Raw genomic sequence first — 16,095 nt, 5'->3', positions numbered from 1 at the left:
GTGCTCTTAACCGATGAGCCATCTCTCCAGCCCCAAAGCAACTCTTATATAGAGAATATTTAATTGGGCTGGCTTACAGGTTCAGAGGTTCAGTTCATTATCATCAAGGTGGGAGCATGGCATTGTGCTGGAGGAGCTTAGAGTTCTGCCTCTTGTTCCAAAGGCAGCTAGGACTGGGTTCTTAAGGCCCACACCCACAGTGACACACCTACTCCAACAAGGACACTTTCTAATAGTGCCACTCCATGGAACAAGGATATATAAACCACCACAGATGTCTATATTCACTGCCTCTCCACTCAGTCCATCTGGCTTCTGTCCCTTACGTTTCACAGTAACATTCCTTACTGAGGTCACCAGTGTCTTCTACCAAACCGAATATTACAAAAATGTTGTCTGTAGTTTTCTTGGCTAGTGAACTGCTACGACTCATTCCTTCTTTTGACTCCAGTGGTGTAATACTGCCCTAATCTTCCTCCCACTTCTCTAGTGTTTTTACAGGCTCATCCTCCTTTCTGTGGCTATTAAATGCTTACGCTTCCATGCCCTCCTCTCTTCACATGGTAGACATTCTCCCTGAGTAATCTCTGTCCACCCCCACTGGCTTTATGGCTATGAGTCATACCTTTATGTCTCCAACCCACACCACTCCTCTGGGATATAGAGCCATCTGTTATCTACCAGGCACTGTTCTAGACACTGGGGGATATAGTGATGAACTTGGTAGAAAAGTTATGGTTACTTGTAGAGAGGAGAGATGAATAATAAACATAGCAGGCCGGCTTAAGTGCTGAGATGAACACAGAGCATGGTGATATATTACAGGGTGAGAATTATTTTATATTGGCTAATCCAAACTTTACTGAGGTGGTAAAATTTATGCTGAACTTTGAGTGACTAAAAGGAGCCAGCCGTACAAGGGAAGAGGGAACAGGTAGTGCATAGAAATGAATACAGCACATACACGAAACGGGGAGTGAAGGGGGGAGGGTAAGACCTGACAGCAGAAGTTAGGTTAGAGCTGGAGGCCCCCATAGGCTGTGGCTAAAGACTGTAGATTAAGTGAAATGGAAAGCAGCTGGAGTTTTATGTTTGCTTGATAGTTTAGAGTTTTGATCCAAAAGTAAAATTTTGGAAATGTAATTTGTTTCGAGAGTGGTTTATATATGGGGACAACTGGAAGTAGAGAAGCTTAATGGGGCTCTCATAGCAGCAGGTGAGAGTCAGTAGCAAGGAATGTGGAGAACAGGGGTAGAACCAAGAACCCTGGGAAGTAGGATTGACAGTTTCTTAAGACAAAGAAAGTCCAGAGTGAGTCTCGTGCTTGATGGGTGGTAGTGCTGTGGCTAAGGTAGGCAGGCATTGGGAGAGAAAAAATGGATAGGTGTACTATATGATAAATTCCAGGATATACCTCTTATTAGCTTTTACATCATTCTTCCAGGACTTCAGAAATCAGTTTCCAGCTGATCTCTAGTAGGAACATTCTTCCTCCCATCTGTTTTTCATACTGAAGTTAGTGATCTTTTCAAAGCACAAATGTCTTATCTTTAATACTTAAGGAACTTCCTGTAATTCTTCAGATAAAGATTTAAACCCATGTTTGGTGGAGACAAGTGAATCTTTGAGTTCGAGGACAGCCAGTACTACATAGAGAAACACTTGTGTTGAAAAAACTAGGAAAGAGGAAAAAAAACCCAAACAAACCGACTAACCAAGAAGCCGTGATAACTTAGTCTCCGAGGTGCGCATGTGTGCACGGCGTGGGTGCCCGTATACCTGCAGTATCCTCTTCGCTTTTTTTTTTTTTTTTTTTTTTGGTTCTTTTTTTCCGAGCTGGGGACCAAACCCAGCCTCTTCGCTTTTTTAAAGGGTTATGTAGGGTATTATTCTTGCAGCCCAGACTGGTCTAGAACTTATGTAGCCCAGGCTAGCTTTGAATTCATAACATTTCTCCTGCTTTAGCCTTAAAAGTGCTGGGATTATAGGCTTGAGCCACCATGCTAGACTTTTCTCTTTTTGTTCTTTTCTGTTCCCCTTCCCCTTGGAACAGTCTTAACAGAGGGCACCTGTCAGGCACTTAGAGTGAGGAAATTTCTGTCCAGGCATAGTACATGTAATTTATGTACTGCATGATTTTTTTTCTGTTTCAGTCTGCTCTCACTACTGTGAGGACAAGGACTGTTCACTTTTCATCCTCAGTACGATTTGAACAAATAAACAAATGAATTTAATAACTGCTCCTCAGTTAGGTTTGTGATGTGGACTGTAGAGCAATCCTGGCTTTTCTGTGGGCAAAATTTGAGATAACACCCCAGAAGAGAAGCAAAATTTGGAGCAGAGTAACCTGAAAGTCCACTTTACCATTTATCAGACTTTGAACCCTTGCTTCTTTGATAAAAGAGAGGTATAGTATTTATCTGATTGTAATTACCATGGAGATTGATGGTAGTTAATTAATTAAAAGTACTTGTGATTTCTCCTCCTTCTCAGGATAGTTGTGACTTGCTTTTTAACTACTCTGTTTAAATCCTTAGGCTGTCTTGGTAACTCATAGAGGTTAAGAGACTCAGTTTGTTCTTCAGATTCAGCCACTTAAAACTTTTTTTTTTAAGATTTATTTATTCTATATAAATAAACTGTAGCTGTCCTCAGACACACCAGAAGAGGGCATCGGATCTCATTACAGATGGTTGTGAGCCACCATGTGGTTGCTGGGAATTGAACTCAGGACCTCTGGAAGAGCAGTCAGTGCTCTTAACCTCTGAGCCATCTCTCCAGACCCAGCTAAAACTTTTTAACTACCTTTTATTTTGTGTAGATATGGGTGTGTGTGTGTGCATGCGCACACACACACAATGACCATGTGGAAGTCAGGACAGCCTGCAGCAGTTGGTTCTCTCCATCATGTGTTTCTCAGGGATAGAGCTCAGGTTATAACGTTTGGCTCTGAGTGGCCCAAAACGCTAGTGGCTGTTTGGAAATGTCAGGAAATGAACTTGAGATCTCAACACATGGGAACGGAGTTCATTTTCTTTGTTTTAAAAAACATCCTTATTTTAACTGTGTGTGAATATGTGCATGTGAGTACAGGTGCTGTTGGCCGGGGGTGTCAGATACTTAAGAGCTAGACTTATAGGAAGCGGTGATCTGCCTGATGTGGGTGCTGAGGGCTGATGAACTTGGATCCTCTGTAAGGGCAGTATGCACTCCTAACTGCAGGGCCATCTCTTGAGCTCCAGTTTTCTTGATAAGTTGGTTTTCTCATTGTGATTTGATGGGGTTTCATTGTGTGTCACCAAAGATGGCCTCAAATTCACCATCCTCCTGCCTTAGTCATCCAAGTCCTGGGATTATGAATATGTATCTCCATCTTCAGTCAACTAAAAAAATCATTAAAAATTTTTACTACATATATTTACCTTTAAAAGTGCATGAATGTTTTTTTGCTTGCATTTATGTATGTGTACTACATGCGTGCTTGTTACCCTTGTGGGTCAGAAGATAGTGTTAGATCATTTTTGCATACTATGTAGAGGGACCTTTGTTAGATGGGTAGACCGAGGCTTAATTTCTTCTCTAAGTCCGTGGTATATTTGCAGCAGAGCATGGATTACCATTTGTGTTCTGCCTCTGAAGATGCGTCTTACTCTTAGTTTCCACTTCAGAGAAGACCACTTGATGTAGATTCTTTTCTTTCCCTTTGTGAGGTGGTGGAGTGAGCAGGACTGGGGATCAAGGCAGAATTACTAAAATGGGATGCCTTCTGCAGTTGAGGTTTTGTTCTTCCACATGTGCCTAAAGTGTCCTGAGTTCCAGCATTCAGTGGCTCAGCTTATGAAGTCAGTGAGGACACTTGGTGCAGCTGCTTCACCATCTCTTACACCACATTTGCATGAGCACACACACCGACGCACATATACATATACATCGCACACACAAGTAATTCTTAAAAATTAAGTAAATCTAAACCTCTGGTTGGCTGCTTCACCAATTTTAGTGACTGCGACCAAGTCCTATCTTGTCCTATAATGGACAGGCTTTTGGAGAAGATACTGCACATGCAAGTGTCTGCTCCATTCCCTGACAACACTGAGAGCCGTAGCAGCAGTTACAGCACAGCAAAGACCGACTTGCTTCCCAGCGTTACTGGAGCGACTTGGGACATTGCTTCAGTTTTCTTCCTGACCTTTTATTCTACCTTTACACTTTCTTTGCTTTTATCTGGGTGACTCCCAGAGGTTAATGAGTTGATGAAGGTGACCTGTTCCAATAAAATTTTGTGTAGCTCTGTGATCTTAAGTCATTGCATATCTTGTTACCAGTTTTTCTTATAATAAGAAATTAATTTGTACACCCTAATGAAGGGTCTGATAGAGGCTTTCTGGAAGCCACACACAACTTAGACTTATGTCAGTTGGTTTGTTTGTTCTGCTCCCACTGTCATTGCTATTCTGTTCTTTGTTTTAAATGTTTAGACTTACTAATTTTTTTGAGGGAGGTGGCAAGTTTAAGACAGGATTTCTCTGTGTAGCCCTAGTTGTCCTGGAATTCTCTCTGTAGACCAGGCTGGCTTCAAACTCACAGAGATCCACCTGACTCTGTTTTTCAAGCACGGGCATTAAAGGTGCTTGCCACTATCGCCTAGAGATTTGATTTTTTAAAATTTTTTCCCTTTGTATGGTAAATATGTGCATAGGTGTAGGTGCTTCTGCAAAAGTACATGTGTACATACTCATGGTTTTATGTGTATAGGCCCAGAAGTCAACTTCAAGTGTCCTCCTCATTTGCTCTATATCTTGTTTTTGAGATAGTGTCTTTTACTGAACCTGAGACCCTGACTGGGAGACTGGTCGACCAGCAACCACTCAGAGTGGGTAACAGATGTGCATCACCGTATCAGGTTTCTGCACAAGGGTGTTGAAGATACCTAAGTTAACTGTAAACTCAGATCCTATTGTCTGTGCAACAACCACTTTACTCACTGAGCCACCTCCCCAGTACTCAGTTCTGTTTCTAAGTCTGTCTAGTGAATTAAAACAAAACAAAGTAAAATTATATTCCTGTTCTAAACTCCTTACTTTTTAAAGAACTTCCAATTTCTTGTCCAAGATTTACCATTTTTCCTTTAGTTTTGAGTTTCTTTTAGGTCTAATACTTGTATTTTCTATCTTTGGTCAGTTTGAGTCCTGTAAAAGTAACTTCAATCACCAGATGCAGTTGTCATTTGGAGGCAGACTGCTGAATAAACTCACTCTTTCCAGATCCTTCTCATCTTTGGTTGCTGGTTCACCTCAGCTGTTCTGGCTCAACTCTTCTCCAAGCTGACTGGTTCAAACTGGCTTCTGACTGAATTGCTCTGTTTGGTCTCAAACTAACTTTGGCAGTATGTACTAATCTTCTGCCTTCGTCTCATCTCTGGCTCACTCTGTCTCTGGCTGTGTCTAGCTTATTCTCTCTGTAAAACTGTCCTGGTACAAACTGCCTCTGAACGCCACCAACTGAACTACCACGAACTCAGCTTCCCCACATTGCCTCTCTACTGACTGATTCATTCTGTAAAACCTTTCTGATTCATCACTTTGACTGCCCCTCATTAAGACATCATTTTCAAGCATGGCTGTTTCTTTCTACAAACTGACCTTACCCACATTGTTTGGTATTAAAGGTGTGTACTAAGGGCATGTATCTATTCCAGCCAGAGGAATTAAAGATGTGTCATTCCGGCTGGATCAGCAGACCCACAAAGTCTTTGGATGTGATTCCTTTCCAGAGCAGCTATGTTGCTAGATTAAAATTCCTCTACAGAGTTCATCTTAGTGTTCCTGTTTGCTTGTTAGTTTTCAGTTGCTGGGTTTCATTCTTCTAATTCTTTGCATAATTTGGGTTTATAGCTTATACATTTGGATGCAGGAGGACTTTCAAGGGTTTTTTTTGGGGTGGAGGGGTGTTCAAGACAAGGTGTCTGGCATTTAACTCAGAGATCCCCTTGCTTCTACATCCTGAGTGCTGCGGTGAAAGGTGTGTGCCACTATGTCAGGCTTCCATTTGGAGTTTTAATTTTAGTACACGGCTAATCAGGTTCACATCGTAAGCTCTGCCGCCCTAGCGGTGGCCAGTGTTCTTTCCTACTGTTTTGTCTTTAATGAGGTCTTTGAATTCTGCCTTCTGCACTTCACAATTCAGGATTGTTAGCCAGTTTAAGACCAAGTTCGCACAGTCAGCTGGGTCTCTCTTCTTACAGGCTCTTGATTTTCCTACTTCCCATTATCTTTGGCTGGTCCAGTGTCTTCTGGTTCCTACAGGAGCCTAAGATTTGCTTTTTAATTAGAACTACAGCTAGATACTATCAGCCAGAACCCACCCCAGTCCCTTTTTGAATTTTCCTAAATCTGCCAGTTTTTGTTCATTTCAGATGGTTGGTTTTGTTTTTATCGTGTTTATAGGTGTAACCTTTGAGAGGGTCATCTGGAAGCAGAATTCCCTAATAGTATTTTTTATTCATTATGCTTATTATTATTTTTGTTTCAAAAAGGAAACAGCAATGTTCATATTAATATGCCTTGTAACCTTGGACATGTCTTTCCTCTCTGGAACTTTCTTGCTTCTCAGGAAAATGAGGCAGTTAGTGAAGTGTCTGTACTGTGTAAGGACTCATTCTGCTTTGAAGACAGCCTTGCACTTACCACATATACCACTGGCAGGGCCAACAAAAAGCTCTCTGAAGGAGCTGTAGCACTGGAGTTTGGTATTCCCTGCCATCAGTCATCTTGGGCTGCTGAGGGAATCAGTATGTAAAGACCTTTTCCATCAAGCCTGACAACCTGAGTTCAACCCCGGGATACACATGGTAGAAGGAAAGGGTATAGATTTTTAAAATTTTTATTTTTAAAATATTTATTTATTTTATGCATATGAATACATTGTAGCTGTCTTCAGAGACTGCAGAAGAGGGCATTGGAACTCATTACAGATGGCGTGATCTACCATGTGGTTGCTGGGAATTGAACTCAGGACCTCTAGAAGAGCAGTCAGTGCTCTTAACCGCTGAGCCATCTCTCCAGCCCTGGGTGTGGATCCTTTTAAAAACAAATTCTTTAGGCTGGAGAGATGGCGGAAGTGTGAAGAACAAAGGAGGACTTTTATTCAGTTCCCAGCACCTATGCAGCGGCTAACAACCATTTGTAACTGCAGTCCCGGGGCTCTGATGTCCTCTCTTGGCCTCTGTGAGCCCAGATTATGCTGAGGATCGAGCCCTGGGCTTAATGCATCCTTACCAATTGAGCTACATCCCCTAGTCCACACTCGGGCTACTGACTTAGAGCTTCAGGCACTCCTTTTGCTGTCATGTTTTAAACCATTAAAGAAACAAACAACAAAACTATTATCTCCTTGTCTAATTCTGCCCTAGCTCTCTGAGAGAACAGAGATGGTTGGTCTGTGGTGTGCGTAAATTTTCAGGTTGTGGTTTGGACTAAAGGGACCAACAAACAGTCTTGAAAGGGGGCCAGGAAGAGGTTTGCAGGGTTGGAAAGTCATGGTTCAAAGAAAGAGATGTTTGAATGTGAGAGTATTGTCCAAAAGCTTTAGGTTAGCGATCACCTATATGCCATCTTCATTCTTTAAAACAGGGTAGACAGGAAGATTTAACAGGAAGTCCTTTACCTCTCATAACTTTTCTCAAATTTCAGAGCAGTAGCCCGAGTAAAGTTCAGCAGCCCACAGTAAGTTTCAGGTTGATTATCTTTTAGGAAGTGATTTCTTTCAAATAAAAGTAGAGAGAGGTTTGTAGAAACTCTACTTCTAGCTCTAATTGGCATTGGGTAGTTAAGACATCTTTTGAGGGCTGAGTCAAAAAGGGCAATAAAATAAGAGTTAGTGTTGTGAATTGGCTTTTTGTTTTTTTCAGATAAACTTGAGTTTAAGTCTTGACTGAGTAAGCTGTAGGATTTTGGACAAAGTTACTTGACTTCTTAAGATTTAGATTATCTATAAGCAACATTATCACATTGATGTTTTGTATAAAGTGTACTGCTCAGGATGTAATAGGTTTTCTACTTTGTCTTCTAAAACATCTTATTTTTAGTGTAATTCCAGGTTTACCCCTAAGTCATTGCATGACCCACCTTTTCCAAGATCCAGTTTCCTCTCTCACTTGGGCATTTAGTTGATTTCTGAGGTGCTTCCCAGATGTAAGATGTCATAAATCTTTAGAATATTGGGAAATAATAGATTTTTTTTTAATATAAACTATTTATTAACAGCAAAGGCCCAAAGACTCATTTCTTCTTGGACACACCCACAGTACGGCCCCTGCGGCCAGTGGTCTTGGTGTGCTGACCCCGGACACGAAGGCCCCAAAAGTGGCGCAGCCCTCTATGGGCTCGGATTTTCTTCAGCCGCTCCAGGTCCTCACGCAGCTTGTTGTCTAGACCCTTGGCCGGAACCTGGCTGTACTTCCCATCCTTCACATCCTTCTGTCTGTTCAAGAACCAGTCGGGGATCTTGTACTGTCGTGGGTTCTGTATGATGGTGATCACACGCTCCACCTCGTCCTCCGTGCTCCCCAGCCCTCTTGGTGAGGTCAATGTCTGCTTTCCTCAACACCACATGAGCGTATCTCCGCCCCACACCCTTAATGGTAGTGATAGCGAAGGCTATTTTCTGCCGCCCATCGATGTTGGTATTGAGTACTCACAGGATGTGCTGAAACTTCTCGGGGATCACTAGGGACATGGCGACGGCACAAGTGTGGCGGCGTGTAGGCCTCCTGTGGACTAGATTTTTAATTTAAATAAAGACATCTGGGGTTGGGGATTTAGCTCAGTGGTAGAGCGCTTGCCTAGGAAGCGCAAGGCCCTGGGTTCGGTCCCCAGCTCCGAAAAAAAGAACCAAAAAAAAAAAAAAAAAAAAAAAGACATCTGGCCTGGAGTCCTATAATGTGATAGGAGGGGAGGTAGCACGGATCCGCGTTCCCCTTCTGAGACATAGGTAGCTCTCTTTGCAGTCAGGGGATAGGTACAGCTCGCCTTGCCCTTTCTGATGCTGAACTCCATGTGGAAGTCTCGGGTCACCTGAGCTTTGGCATGATTCATGCTGTACTTATTTCTTCTTTTATATTCTGTCTAGGTCAACAAGCAGCTCCCAGTGAAAGACAGCGACTGTTTCCAAGACAGCAGACAGTGGGGAGGGCAACCATAAGTCCCCACAGAGAGCTCCCATTACCTAAATGGTAAGTATACTGTATAGTGATGTCTGGCAGACCAACTGAATTGGGTAGTTTCTGAAGCCTTTACAATTTTCTACCCCAGCAACTAAAGGGAGGAAACTCAGTGTTGGTTGATGCCTTGTTGTGTATGAACCATGAGGCTAAGCTAAGCATTTTACATGTTTTCTCTTTTAAGTCCATAAACCTGATAGGGTTGTAGTCTAGTCATGAAGCCAAAAACTTTAAGGAACAGGTCTAACCTGTCACTTACTGAATATTTACTGTGTGTCAGGCCTGTTTGTCATACACTTTCTTTCTTAATACCTATTCCAGCTCTGTGAGGTTAGTGCTTTTATCGTTTCCTGAAAGTGAGGTGAGAGGTTAAATAACTTCTCAAGTTTACACAGGCAGGAATGATAGAATTAAGTTTTTAAACTAGCTCCTTTTTGTCCTGTCACATTCACCTTTTGAGAAGGTTACTTTCGGGGTTGAGATGATGGCTCGCTTTCCTTTAAGAAGCACACTAAAATAAACAGATTAAAGAAACTTGGGCTAACCACCAATTCCTTTGCTTTCTTTGGTTTTGTGAGCCAGTCTTTATTGGTGATACACATGAAGGCTATGGAGAATGAATGCCAATGAACTAGGACTGAGAGAGAGAGAGAGAGAGATCATGAGCAGGGAACAGCTAAGGGACCTGACCTAGTGGTTCTCGTCACTTCTGGAGTACGGTGGATAGAGAAAGAACTGGGGGAAGGTTTGGAAAATGGGCAGTGGGCCTGGAAATGCCTGGATATAGAGAGAAATCTCAGTAACATGTCCTGTCAATCCACTCATGAAAAGGACATCGTAAGGACAAAGAGGAACTTGTCATGAGGTAATGGATGACATACAAACATGTTCTTTACTCTGTGGGTCTCAGATTCTGGTGTAAGTCAGACAGTATTAAGTTTACATATAATGTGGTTAAACACTCGAGGCTGACCAATAGTGAATTCCTGGAGAGCTGTGTAAAGACAGAATGAGTATTCTGGAGGGAAAATGTATGTCCCTCCTGTTGTTAGAAGTGCTCAGACAAGATTTGGATGATGAATTACTAGACAACTTATACTTTGAATTCTTTCTACTTTGAAAAGCTTCTGAATGCTACATGGGTGCTACCCCTGAGTTTTCTGAGTGTAAAATACATGAATTTATGATTTGGGCACACAGGGGTGGGCTGATCACTGAAACCCAGTAATGAAGTAGCTACATTCAGGAAATGGTGGTAAGACAGGCTTGTTAGAAGGCCTAAGTCTTTTAAGACTTGTTACTAGAGGTGATCTAGAGAAGATCTATTTAAAACAATGCTCTGATTTCTCTGGATAAGGAGATGCCAAAATCCTTGTTGTGGTACTGTAGGCTGAACCTGAATATGCTAAACAAGCATTCTACCAGCTGAGCTCCAAGGCCCCTTGCCTGATTTTATAAATACGTCTTTGCTGAAGCATGGGTATATTTATTCACTTATATGTCTGACATGTCTGCTTCATACAACAGAATTGTTGGGACAGACACTTTTAATTTCACAAAACTTAAAATACTTATTTCCAACCTAAGTGTGTATAGTTATATAGTTATATATCAAACTGCAAAGAAGTTTGCTGACCCCTGCTTTAAACGACTGTTGGGAACAGGAAATGAATCATGGCAACTATGTTGGGAGAAGGGGCAGGGCAGGATTTATTATGTTCTATTTCAGACCTTCCTGATCTGCAAGGGCAGGAAGAAGAGCTGGTTTCTAAAGTGCTAGCTAGGGCCACCTAGAAGTAGTAGGTTTAAGGGGCTGAGGATGTAGTTCAGTTGGTGAAATGCTTGTCTAGCATGACCAGGTTCAGGCCCCCAGTACCGCATAAGCCAGGCGCTATGATAGACCTATAGTCCTAGCACTTGAGAAGTAGAGGCAGTGGGGGTAAGAATTCTAGGTCATCCTTAGTTACATACTGAGTTCAGGGCCAGTGTGAGATACACAAGGCCCTGTTCTTGTCTTTTTTTTTAAAGAGGTTTAAGAAGTTTGGCAAAAAAGAGCTGCCAAACGGAAATACAATTGATATCTTTCTAATATTAATTGGAATTGAGGTAGATATTGATGTGAGAGACATTGGCTTTAAAAGATGGAACTGACCGGTGGTACATGCTGTGAGACCCAGGCACATGGAATACTGAGGCAGGAGCATTGTGAATTTGAGGCTAGTGTGATCACATGGTAAGTTCCAGGAGCACTTGGACTATAGGTGAAAGTGTGGAAATGAAACAGGCAAGCAGGACTGTCTGTCCTCCCTAAGGTTTAGCTTGAACAGGTTCCCTCCAGAGGCCACCCTTAGGCACAATTCCATGCCATTTCTGACCTCCCAGGGTGTGTGTGTGTCGGGGGGGTGGTCAAGTGTGCTAAAGAGGAGAAGTATGTATGAGCATAGAAGTGCTGCTGGATGTCTGGTATCATTTGAGATGGCCAGGGAAAAGCTACCGCTGCTCTGTTTCCTCTTCCCCTCTTTCCTTCCTTTGTTTTAGCTTTGTGTGCTCGCTCTGAGTTCTTGATCTTCTTGCCCTGTCTCCCAAGTGCTTCGATCCCAGGAAAGTGACATTATGCCCAGTAGGGTAGGCTTTATATTTTAAAAAAAAAACCATTGTTTTACTTTTGGCTATGTCTGTCTTATTTTTTTGAAGACAAGGGGAAGCTCTTAATTTTTTCATTCTTGTACTTCACAGAAGCCTGTGTACACCACAGATGTTCCATAAATATTTAGTAACTAATGAATCTTCTTCAGGGAACAGGCAAACATTAGGAAGAAAGGAATCTTATCTTTGTATACAGCCCTGGACACAGCACCCCCACCACTTTCTCCAGAGAAGAGATATGTATTAAATAAATGAAAGGTGTGTGGTTTGAGGCCAGAATAGTGAGTTCTAGGACAACCAGGACTATTTAGAGAGACACTGTATCAAAAAACAAAACCAAAAATAAATGTGTAAAATTATTCTAAGGAGTGGAGGAAGATCCAGAAATACTTTTTGTTCTTACCGGCCCAGTAATGATATTTGGGCAGCCTATAGGGAGTGGTCTTGGCAGTTTGGCCTGGTTTCATGGCACAGGCTAGAAGGGGGACAGTATGGTGGTCAAGCCACTGAGCAAGTGATGCAGGGCTTGGGTGTGATCTTTGAGAACATGTGTCCAGCACCTGATAAGCTGTTCCTCTGGATCCACTCCTGCTAGCCATTTCCTCCACTGTAACCCATGAACAGTTCCTTGGTATTAGTGTTGTCTGTTAAAGGCCAGTGTCTGGCCAGAGGTTGAATCATTAGGAAGTTCATTCAGCCACTCAGAGTCAGGAAGTTTAAAGCATTTATTGTGTGCTAGGCTCCCTGCTGGGTACTGAGAATTCAGAATACAAATGAGAAAGTAAGTAGGGAGGAATAGACTGAGTAAATAAAACTCATACAGGATTGTGAGCCTTTGCCTGTCATGCTCAAGGCCCTGGGTTCAATTTCCGTTACTTCTGCCACTACACCCAGCCAAAAATGAGACTTGACCTGCGGGCTGAGACAAGGCTGCAGAGAGGTGGGCAGGCAAGGCCAGAACATGAGAGCTTCTTGGTTTAATTGGAGAATTTGGATTTTATCCTAAGAATAGTAAGAGCCTTGAAAAGATTTCAGATAGGGTATTGAGTGTAATGCTCTCTTTTTAGTGTCAAGTAAGGCCTTGCTGGTTGTTAATGGAGTTTAGCTTTTTCATTCCTGTGCACATTTCATTCCTCCACATTCAGTTTTCAACAAAAGATAGAAAATTAACGCTAAAATGCAAATGGAGGGGCTGGCAAGATGGCTCAGTGGCTAAGTGACTAGAGTTCACTTCTTCGCACCCCTGCTGGGCTGTAACTCCAGCTCCAGTTCCCTCTAATGGCCTTACGTGTACCTCCAAAGACGTGCACACTCACAAAGAGATATAGACATAACTAAGACATCTAAAAAGAAAAACTTAATCCACATGCAAACAGTAATCAGGTTCCTGAACTTTTGTAATTTAGAATAGGGGTAATGTATATATGGGGCCGTGATAAAGTTTGATAAATGTTCTTTTCCTGTTTCCAGCATAAAATATCCTGATTTTTTTAAAAAAAAAAAGTTAAGAGAGAAAGGATTATTCTGGCTTACACTTAGAATATCCCCATTATGGAGAAGGCTGGCCACACTGAATCTACAGACCCAATCCGGGGGAATGGCTCTACTTCTAGTGTGGGTCTCCCCCTTCAAGTAACATAATCCACACAGTTCCTCACAGGTCTGCCTGGAGATCGGTAGCATACCAGTTGTATCAAGTGTTAATTATATTAACTATAATAATTTCCTCTTGTGATTTGTTCATGAAAAGTTCAGGATAAAGTAGTAAAAAGGGAGTGTATTGAGAATGTCAGTTGAGAATAGGCCATTCTGTTCTCTTTTGTTTTTGAGTGGGGTCCTCACTGTGTTTCCTATGTTGGTCTTAAGCTCCTTAGTTTAAAGAATCCCCTTGCTTTAGCCTTCTGAGTAGCTGGAACTACAGAAATGCTAACTGACAATTATGGGGTTTTTTACATTTTTGCATTATTGAACCCAGTATGGTGGCACATTCCTGTAATCCAATACGCAGGAGGCAGAGGAAAGCAGATCTCTGTTAGTTTGAGGCCAGCTTGATCTACAGAGTGAGTTCCGGGACAGCCAGGACCACTCAGAGAGATCCAATCTCGAAAAATAGAAACAGTCAAACAAAGCATTATTGCAGTGTTATATATCTCGGAGTTCACCTCTTTACACTGTACAATGTGATGGTTTTAAGGATATTTACAGTGATACATTGCTTTTAAAGCACTCTGTAGACACATGGTGTCATTTGTCTTCTGGTAACTGTTAAATTAGTATAAACTCTTTAACTCTTTATCCTTTTTATTAGTGAATATATGAAATTTGTTTAGTGTCTAAACCCCCCTAACTAGTGTAAAAAATAGGTAATGCTTTTGCTGTGCTACTGGGCAGATGGCCAAAGAAAAGAGACTTGTTCCCTCCAGCTTTAGAGAATGTGGAAGTGTGGAGGCTAGGGAGAGACGAGAAAGACGGCAAAGTCTAAAGAGCCTAGATGAGATCTCTTCTCTCAGGAGATGGGCAGAGTGATGGATGGAAAGAGTTTGGTGGTAGCAGTTCCTCCCAAGCATTGCTGTTCTATAAGAGCTGTGCACGAGCTCCATCTGGTGGCTCAGACCATGTAGTGCAGCCAGCGGCCTCGGGTCTCCAGAAGGCATTTGGTATTTTAAGCCTCAGTAGCAGTTGGATTGTTGGGAGTCAGTTTTACTATAAGATGCTGGCTTTTCTCTTACAGGTCAGACCGTGTTCATTCCCTCCTTTGCCCTGGCTTTGAATCTAATCTTACAAGGTTCCCTCATTCAGTGTCCTCATTGTTGCTGTCATCCACCATGTCACTGCTCCTAATTTCATATCCTGATTCTGTCACTGTTTACAACACTATTCCTGTTAACTAGTGCTGAACCCCTGCCCCCTGCCTATGTGGCACTGGAGATGGAATTCCAGGCTTCACATACGCTGGACAGAATGCCTACATCGGAGACGTCTCCTCAGCCCTCCCGGTGTTGTGCTGGATACTCACGCCGTCGTGGTCTTGAGAGATCCATCTGTGTTAGTCTTACTTCACAACCCATCCTGGCTTTTTGAAAGCTTCCATGACGCTCCGTGCTGTGTGCATTCTTGTGATTTTCCATTTGCCTCACAGATGCTTTGTCTCCTTTGCTGTTTTCATCTCTGAGTATTGGGGTTCAAGCCATTGATATCTTCTTTTCTCTGCACTCAATTCCTTGGCAATGCCAATGTTTTTCTAAGCCATCTGTTTTTGTGACTCACAGATTTATATTCTGAGAACACCTCTCTCCTGTGCTCTGTCTGTGCTTGTGTTTATGGGCTCTGTTGTTTTTGGATGACCATTAAACCCTCACAAATAATGTTTTAAACTCACCTTCCTTTTCCTGCTGTTCCATCTGTACGCAACTGTATGGACTTAGGACAGCACTGTCCTACAAATTCAGGCTAACAACCTTGGCCTGGAGCATCCCTAATTTCTTGCTTGTTTTATAAACCATGTGTAGTCTAGGAACACAAGCGTGGGGTTCTCCCTTCACATGGCCAAAGTTCTGACCACTTCTTAGTGTCTCTATTACCAGCCACAGTGGTCTTTGCCTGGATTATCATAGTGTTTCCTGTTTGATCTTCCTAGTCCCACTCTTTAGTCGTCTTTTGAAAGACCATGGCATTTAGATTAATTTTCATCAAGGGCTAGGTCATAATAATGCTATCACCTAACACCTGTATATGAAGTTCACTTTTTTCCTTTAAGTTTTGAGATAGTGTCTGCAAAATTAATTATTTAATATAAATATTTCAGGGCTCCACCTCAATATCTGGGTAGTCTGTCTTTTTTTTTTTTTCCCCTTTTCTTTTTTTCAGAGCTGGGGACTGAACCCAGGGCCTTGTGCTTGCTAGGCAAGCGCTCTACCACTGAGCTAAATCCCCAACCCCTGGGTAGTCTGTCTTAATTTATCCTAACCCCTAAACTAGTCTGGCTACCTACTAGCCAAAATCTCGATAATACTTGCAATTTGAGACTTCTATATTTCTGCTGAACTCTCAAGAATTCTTTCCTCCTTACTCCTCCTGGCTGATCTCTCACTACCTCCTTCCCCTGGCTGGTGGAAGTCCTGCCCTAGTCTCTGTTTTGCCCAGGCATTGCGTGATCAGCCCAGTTATTGACAAGGTAGAGAATAAATGATAAGAACTATTTACACAAACCTGAGACAGGAGATTCTTGA

General features: G+C 42.3%; 1 protein-coding gene and 1 pseudogene across 2 annotated transcripts in view; one reads left to right on the top strand and one right to left on the bottom strand.

The window, feature by feature from the left end:
• Luzp1 (leucine zipper protein 1) overlaps positions 1 to 16,095 on the top strand; it is a 74,911-nt gene that overhangs the window by 40,030 nt on the left and 18,786 nt on the right. For both annotated transcript variants that reach the window (XM_032895994.1, XM_032895999.1), the window contains exon 2: positions 9,130 to 9,232. The gene's annotated coding sequence lies outside the window, so the exon portion shown is untranslated. The remainder of the gene's footprint in view (positions 1 to 9,129; positions 9,233 to 16,095) is intronic.
• LOC116894311 lies at positions 8,244 to 8,736 on the bottom strand (annotated as a pseudogene).

Source organism: Rattus rattus, chromosome 1 (genome assembly GCF_011064425.1).
Source record: "Rattus rattus isolate New Zealand chromosome 1, Rrattus_CSIRO_v1, whole genome shotgun sequence".
In the NCBI taxonomy this organism is placed as follows: Eukaryota; Metazoa; Chordata; class Mammalia; order Rodentia; family Muridae; genus Rattus; species Rattus rattus.
Note: the sequence above shows the minus strand (reverse complement) of the source record. Positions and strands in the feature narration are given on the sequence as shown.